Raw genomic sequence first — 9,169 nt, forward strand, 5'->3', positions numbered from 1 at the left:
TTATAGCCATGAGCTCTTTCATAGAGATGTCAATTGTATAATTGCTATCCTCAGACTTTGTCTCTGATGCTGTAACAAAATGACTGCTGCCTTGTGCCTTGTAATAATGTGAACTAACAGATTAACTAGGTGATAATGGCAGAAACAGCAAAGGTGGCAGCATATTCAGCAACAAGTGTACCAACAGGTCATCCAGCTGTCCATTCTGCAGCAACATTTGAAATACCTACAGTGGGAACCCAGCCACTTAGATCATGTCATGAACAAGAAGAAGAGAAGAGACCTCCAAGAGTAGAAGCAGTATCAAGTGTAGCGGGCAAACGGAAAACTGTACCTCCATTACGTCTAAATGGTTTTTTAGTAGAAGGCAGCAAGGGGAAGAAGCCCATAAGATTAATAGTACCAGAGATTTAATAGCCTCTCAGCAAAATAGTGCATCTGTAAAGAAAGACAGGTTTGATTTTATAATCTGTTATCTTAACATTGAAGGAGTAAGGGATAAAGAATTTATTGTCAATGACTTTGAATTAGAAAATAAGTTTGATATCTTTTGTTTAAGTGAACACTGGGCAAGTGAGAGTGAACTTACATTTATTAAATTAGATAATTATAATCTAGCCAGTAGCTACTGCAGAAAATTGCATTTAAGAGGTGGTGTGGCAATCTACGTTAACAAGTCACTTAGCGGCATAGTCAGTAGATTAGATGTAGATTTTCTGTGTGATGAACAAAACTTTGAAGCTGCTGGTATAGTAATAGACAGTTTTAAGTTAGTTGTAATCTCCCTGTACAGGTCACCTAAGGGTATAACTAATGCATTTTTAGAAAAAATGGACCTGCTGTTACATGTACTTACAGATACTGGATGGATACATTATGATATTGTGATAGGTGGAGATGTGAATGCTGAATTCGATGTTACAACACAAAAACACACTGTCACTGAACTCCAAAACCTACTAAGACAGTGCAACTTACATTCAGTCAATAACAAGCCTACAAGAGAACATGCATGTCTTGACAATATTTTTGTAAATTTTAAAACAACAGAAGAATCATGTTTTGTGACAGTATTTCCATATTCTGATCATGATTCAGTATCTTTAAATTATACAAGTAGGTTCCCTCTTGATAAGAGTAATATAAATAAGCCTGTCCCAGAAGTTGTGGTCACTAGACCAGTCACAGATGAGAAAATTGACAGGTTTCATACGTCCCTTTCTAACAGAGATTGGTTCGGCATGTGTTATGATGACACACATTATACTCTAAGCAATTATCTGCCAGCAAAGGTACTGTTTGATAGGTTTCTTAAAGCATTTTTGGGACACTTTAATGACTGCATTCCAATAAAGAAATGCACAGTAACTGACAGAGTCCTAAAAGCAAAAGTTCAAAATAGACAAAATACATGGTATACAAAACAGCTGTCTACTATGAAAAACCAAGTTATGTTGTTGTACAATATTTATAGAAATCTGAAAACTAACCATGCTAAATTAGCCTATGTCAGATCTAGGAATGAGTACAAAAATGTCAATTGTGGAAGCCAAACAAGCACACAATCTCAGAAGTATTGAGAAATCCACCAATAAGTGCAAAGCAGCATGGACACTAATAAATAGTGTCGCCAAAGATAAAAGAAGTGACAAAATTAGTATATCTCCCCAGGAATTCAATGACTTTTTTATTAAATCAGTTGAGGAAGTAGGAAGTGCTATAATTAAACCTGAAATCAGCTCATCACAGTTACTGTCAAAAAATGTTGCTAGGTCATCAACAAACACAAGTACCTTCAATTTTTCTGAGGTCTCACCTGGTTTTGCGTTAAGAATAGTGAAGCAGTTAAAATCATCAGACAGTGTAGGCATATATGACCTGCCTTGTAACATGCTGAAGAAAGTAATAGACTGTATAGTGTACCCCCTAACATATTGTATAAACAAGTGTACTCTGGAGAGTTTTTTCCCTGATGAGCTTAAACTGTCTAGGGTAGTTCCAGTACTTAAAGAAGGAGATAAAAATTCTGTCTCAAGTTACAGGCCAATATCCATAGTCCCAGTTTTCTCAAAAGTTCTAGAATGCATAATTTACCAACAAGTATCTGTTTACTTTGATAACATAGGATTAATAAGTGGATCACAGTACGGCTTTAGGAAAAACCTAACCATTGATGCCACAGACAATGTTGTTAAATACATCCATCAAGTATTTGAAGATAAATGCTTTGCTCATGTGACTTTTTGTGACCTAAGCAAAGCCTTTGACTGTGTAGAACATACACTACTACTCGAAAAAATGGACTTTTATGGTGTTAAAGGTAACAGCCTTAAGCTATTAAGATCATATTTACAAAACTGTAAGCAAGCCGTCTGTGTTGGGAAAGAAATGTCCAGTATAGAACAAGTTAAGGTAGGTGTTCCACAGGGATCCGTGCTGGGCTCTTTTCTTTTCCTAATAATGATAAATGACCTGCCATCATTTATTAAATCCAGAACAGTACTCTATGCTGATGATACAACGTTTCTGAACAGCAGTAATGATCTTAATAGCCTTAAAACATGTGTTACAGAGACAATTGAGCAAGCTTGACTCTGGTTTAAAGAAAATGGGTTCTTGCGTAATGAAAGCAAAACCCAGCAGATGGTATTTAGTTTAAAAGACAAGTTTCCATCAGATGATCCTAGTTGTGTTAAATTTTTGGGGGTATATTTGGATGATAAACTTCCTTGGAATCCACATATTAAGTATATTAGTGGTAAATTGTCTAGGGTAATCTATTTGTTAAGGCAATTAATGCACTGTGTACCTAAAAATTATGTTAGAGTATCTTACTACTCATTTTTCCAAAGCATCATATCCTATGGTATTATTTTATGGGAAACTTCATTTGTGTGCTTGATATACTATTGCTGCAAAAGAAAGCTACTAGGATAATTACAGGCTCACCATACAAGGCTCATTGTAAACCTTTGTTTACTCAACAAAAAATCATGGCAGTAATAAACCTATATATTTATTATGTTTTAATCTACACAAAAGAGAACTTATCTAAAGTAAAACGTGGGGCAAATATACTTTGTTACAACACTAGGACAAACAGCTGTATCTATACGCCCTACCACAGACTGTCAAAATCAGTTAACAGTTATGAACTTATGGGCCACAAATTATTTAACAAACTTCCACAAGCTATACAAAATTTTCCAGAGCAACAATACAAACAAACACTTTATGACTGGTTAGTTGTAAACCCATTCTACAATATAAAGGATTTCATGACCTGTGATATTAAACTGTAATGTTAATAACAATTCTATTCTTTTATAGCATGTACTGCATTGCATTTTGTGTATGACTTTGTCTATTGCTGTAATGGCTTAAAGACAATAAAATTATTATTATAACCAGATGCCACATTTTTACACTGAGATGTTAATGCAGATTCCATGAAGGAGGCTGTCACCCAGGTAGTAGCTTAACTTGCCCTTTGACCTACATGGTGGTGAGTGTATGTAAAGACAGGCATAAGGATAGTTAGTGAAATTTGTAATTGCATTTTACCTTACAATAATACAAGGACCAAATTTAATAGTAGTTAATGAGATAACCGCAAAACTGATGAAGCCAAAGAAGAGCTGCCTGGATAGGAAGTTTGATATTTGAAGTAAAAGACGTACATCTGTTGCCAGTATAATAATTAAAAGAAAAAAACACTTATCTAAAGGGTTAGAAGAGAAGGAAATGAAGAAATTACACCTCGATATGTTTCATTACCCCCATTGGATTATATAGACAGGTGAAACAAACAATATTTAAACATTTATATTTCACACATATATTTTGAAATTAGAAAAAATAACAGATACAAAAATTCCATAAAATATAGTAACAAATGAATGTGAGGCTGAAAGTGGTCATTGTTCTACACCACAAAATTTCAAACTTTCAATTTTTTATCAATCTCAGAGTATGATTATAAAGTGTTATTTAATAATATAGATAATTTTTAAGTCTTTTCAATTTTTGATTGTTGTTACAATTTTTACTTTAGCTTGTAAATGTCTTATTTGAAGCATTTCACATCATTCAATATGATACCCATTTCCTCTTAGGCTTTGATTAATAAAATCACATTCGTACGCATTTCCAATCATTGCACAAAGGAGATATGGAAAGTCTTACTTTGACCCCCCGCCCGCCCATCCCCTGGCCACCATTATTTCTGTCATTCAACTTCGAAATCTTACCATCATCATCATCCATTAGTTCTGCCCGAGGCTTAATTTTTTTAGCACTGTTAACCTTCCGCTGTGTCCATTATCCCAATTAAATGTGTGTCCTTGCACACACACATGAAAAAAGATCAAAATTTATGCTATGTTAGTGAAGTAAAACGTTTCAGAGAAAACCTGAAAAAGATATGAGTAATCTCTATACTGATTAAAATAATCAAAGCATATATACAATAAAGTTTCACTTAGTGAAGTATTAATTACTTTAAGGGCATGGAAGCTGCCCAAATCAAAATGATCTTGAAACCAAAGCAAATTACTTAACTTCTCAATCTTTAATTGTTCAAAAACTGTGTATCACTGTTGTTCATTCTTGTCATGTTTTTACAAATTTATTTTAGTTGTTTAAAATTATTAACCACCAACATATTTTTCCTGGAATATTACAACTTAAAATCATTAGTACACAATAACATCAATAACAATGTCATATCAGAAGAAGGTAAGAACAGCAGTATCCCAAAAACCTTTTATTTACAGCAGTTTTTATCTAAGGGACTATTGGAGAAATTAGGATTTCATCCAGCCTTTTCAAATAATTTATTGTATCCATTTAATGATATCATCATTTTTGATAAAATAACCAATTGTTTTTATCTATAGTGCCACAATTTTCCTAAAAGTTCACAAAATGTTGATTTATATAATACAGATGTTTCATTACAGTGAAAACTATACATTATACATAATCATATTCTACCACTTACTAATGGCTGTTATCTCATTAAATTCTTCTCTTACAGACTTCTTAGCTAAAGAAATTCATCCACAAAATAAACTAATACAAAGACAGAGTCTCTAATAACTTTCTGAAACATCTCTTCAGTGCTTAATACTTCTCACATTTCCCATTATTACTTCATGAACATCATCATTACATATACCTCATTATATAGGGAGATTCCATGATGTTACAACAATCTTTCAGGGATGATGAAGAAGGGTTAAACATGTCTGTATGAGGTAATGGACCCTGGTCCGAAAATGCCAAGAGTTGAAACTTATAACCAAATTTGTTCTGATATCTCTTACAGTGGACCATTTTACAGCAATCTCTTTGCTTTCCATAATTTTGGAGTACATAGTATGGACCAAAACAAGAAAAAATATCCAGTAAACATGGGCTCTAATGTACATACCTTAAGAGCTTTGAGAGCTTATTCAAATTTGCAACCATGAAACATCTCTTCTATTGAACACGTGCTCATAGCTTTTAAAGTATGTATTTTATAGCCTTCTTTATTAGACGGTTTTTCCTTCTTTTGGTTCATACTCCCTTCTCCCAAAATACGAAAAGCAAAGAGCTTGCAGTAGAAGAGGTTCACTGTCGGAGATGTCAGAATGATTTTCGCTTATAACTTTCTACTCAGTTGTGTCCAGACCAGGGTCTCAAAACTCAGTTTGATGCATTTAGCCTACTTCATCATCCGTGAAAGTTTGTAACATTATCACAGAATCGCCATGTATATCGTCACTTTATTACACCTCATTGATTTATGGGTTTAGTGTTGTAGGATTACCAAATCCAATGATGCACAGTATACCAAATGTAATGAGCACTAGTTTATTACTCAGAAGCACACATATACAGTTATATACATTCTTGATTCTCTGTGCACATGTGTACTCTTTTGTGCACAGCCACAGACTGCCGCAAAGAGCTTGCCAAAACAAAGAATTACCCATTACTTGGTCGATAGTTGTCACATTATGCCCCCACCCCACCAGAGTGTGGAGCACAAAACATAAATATTGGGGTGTACATGTAAAGGAAGCACCCATGGTGGAGGGAGAGAGTGTTTAAACTGAAACCATACCTTACATTACATTACATTATTACATTAGTAACTGAAATCTTCGAGCTAGCGAGGGGGGCGGATGGTCCTGCCTGACCGGGTGAATCATCATACAGCAGTCGAGGGAGACAGGGAGGAGACGGTGGGTTGCGAGGAGCTGGGGCAGTGGACCTGAATGCCTGTTGTGGTACATAGTACTTTTACCGTTGATGGGTCAGTACCAACAAGCAAGGGGACAGACTGGAGAAGATGAATGTGGGTTAAGTTGTCATTGGAGGAACTGGCTTGTTCCTAGAAGATACATACATTATCCAGCTGCATAACAAAAAACACTTTAGAGCTGCAAATAAAATCTGTGTTGACATTCACTACCACTTCCGTATATGGGTTGACAAGCTTCTAAAACACAGGTGAAGAAATATTGGCCAATGCTCCAACAGATGAAGAAATAATGGCTGACAGATGAGGCACCAACACTTTTTCTAAGTCCCTACAGATTGACGCTGATAGGGAGGAAGAATATGGTGTAACTTCTCCATGGCTGTTAGCTACACAACCTCCTCCATTTCTTGTTGCTAATGCCTTGGGGCTGTCCACAGTGGATCTCCACACAGCTACCTTTGTGTGGGCATGGGTCTTTGGATGCCAAGAGAAGTGGATTCTGGCAGTCATCAGCAGCCATTCAGTGGCAGTGGGGACACTGTGTGTTCATTTCAGCCACAGGGGACCAGACGATGATATGCCATCAAAATCAGCTCACCTGAATTGGGGGATACATTTGCTGCTGGCTGCAGGCCCTTCAATGGGCACACATCACAGTGACGCCACCCTTTGTTTCTCTTCCACCGGACCCTTAGCTATCTTCCCTTCTGCTTTTGAGCTGTTGCTGCCCTCTAGTTATCAGCCATGTTTGCCAATGCCACCCACTCCCTCATCTCCCTCTTTTCATGTCTGCATTGACTGGGAGCTGGTACAACTGGAGGGGGCATCCATGCTTCTGAAGAAATTGGCCTGGTTCAGAGCACTGCCTAGGCGTCCGGCTAGATATGTCTCAATTTACAAGACACAGTTAGCCACTTCCCCATGGAAGAAGGAATGTGGTAATTCAATTGGCTAGCAACTACACATCAGGCACCAGCCAATGCCTCTCACATCACGCAACTGGCACATACAATGCCACAGTCACTCTGCATCTACTATTATGAAACATGGCTGCCAGGGGGAGAAACTGTGGCTGAGCAACTGTTCATGATGGCTGCGCAGGCATCTCTCAGTACCACCTGCGACACACCATCTACATATGCAATCACTGCCTGTTCACCGCCCTCAGTCTGCTCTCGCTCAGCGTGATATTTACTACTCTAACTAGAACTGTACTGTACCTGTCTTGCCATATGCCTAGGCTATACTCTGTATCTGTTGTGAAGTATTGTCCTTCAGGAACATTAAATATACTCATTCTGGAGGTACCTTCTCATGCTTTTCCTTTCTTTATGGTGATTGTTACAACATACAATATGTCGAGATATAAGGTGAAAGTGATACATTGCAATTTATATAATTATAAAATATTGAATTTTTTAATTTAAGTAAATAGAAAAACATTAAAAATTAGAAAATTGTCTGAAATTGTATAGATCAATAAGATAAATTGAAAATAACAAAGGAAACTAGAAGTTATATGAAATTTTAAGATTTCTAAGTGCTCAGACTGTAATTCCACCAAATTAACTTTAAGTCCAAATTAAACCTATTGTGAGAGGATAGGGTAGCCAGAGTCTGTTATGCTACATATAGGAGATCAATGATTTTTAAGATTATTTCTTGTAACTACAGAAGGTAAGCACAGTCTGTTCTGATTATTTGAGTTCATACTCAAAAGCAGGCGCTTGTAAAATCTTGCTACTATAACTATAGAACTGCAGCAGAGTCAATTTTCAACCCGTACAAAGTGTAAAACCCGATTAACAGAATCAAGAGGTTACCATAAATGTTTGTTGCATTTAAGCAGTACCATATCCATGTAGAAAGTATGTTATTATCATCCCCATGTATTTTTCATTAATTTTCTAACATTCAGTCAAATGTCATTGCCAGAAGCAAAATCAATAAATAATATGTAAGATGATTGTTACCATAAGAAACATTACCATATTGTTTATTTATGTATAAATAAACGTAGAGAGAGGTAGCAGGAAGAGTTGTGACTCACAGCTGAAGACTTTTTAATTTTAAAAACATTTCATAGTACATATGTCATGTAAATAAGTCTACACTGGAATAATTCATCTACATGAGGGAGTATGCAATAATACTTATGGGTGGCTATCTTCTTGATGGAATTAGGGAACATTTAATGGTAATTTTGAGCTGTAAAATTTTTCTTTCCCATCTCAGACATAGCATATGTTTGTGGAACTGATCCCATCCAGAAATGGTACATGTTGCAGGCCAAATGCAGTTCATGAGTTGGAAACTGATGACAAGGTACGTTTCCAAGTCTTACCTGCAGCAGGCTATCAACAGAAAATGTGACAAGACTGTCACATGTGTCTCTGGAGATTGCAGACACAGTATGGGTTCTGAATCTGTCTCTTTCTGCCTTCAGCCTCCGAATGACAACATGCAATCTTCCTTTCTTCCTGTAACTTTGCTCCATTTAGCTCCTCCAAGCAGCTGGTGATGTGTTCACATTCCCTACATGCACCTCTTGTATGCTGTACACAAAATATAGAAAACTGTATACCTATCTAAGTTTCCTGTTTTCATTTCAAATAACTCCCCTTGGATGCCCACTCCATAGTCCTTCCCTTGGTCCTTATACAGTACAATACGGATCAAAGTTTCAATGCCCCAGTGCCTAAGACTGTGTAGCCTGTCAAACATTTTGTGGTGCATGGTGAGCAAATTACGGGCTGTGGTCTATCCTGAGAAACATTGCACAACAGTTTTGTATAACTGGTGGGCAGAGTGCAGTGTTCCATCTGCAGGTTTGAAGCAATATTGTGAAGAACATCCATGATGATGAAGTCTTTTGCTTGCCCAGCTGCCATGAGTTCATAATTGTACTGCAGGGAG

Source organism: Schistocerca nitens, chromosome 2 (assembly GCF_023898315.1).
Source record: "Schistocerca nitens isolate TAMUIC-IGC-003100 chromosome 2, iqSchNite1.1, whole genome shotgun sequence".
NCBI lineage: Eukaryota > Metazoa > Arthropoda > Insecta > Orthoptera > Acrididae > Schistocerca > Schistocerca nitens.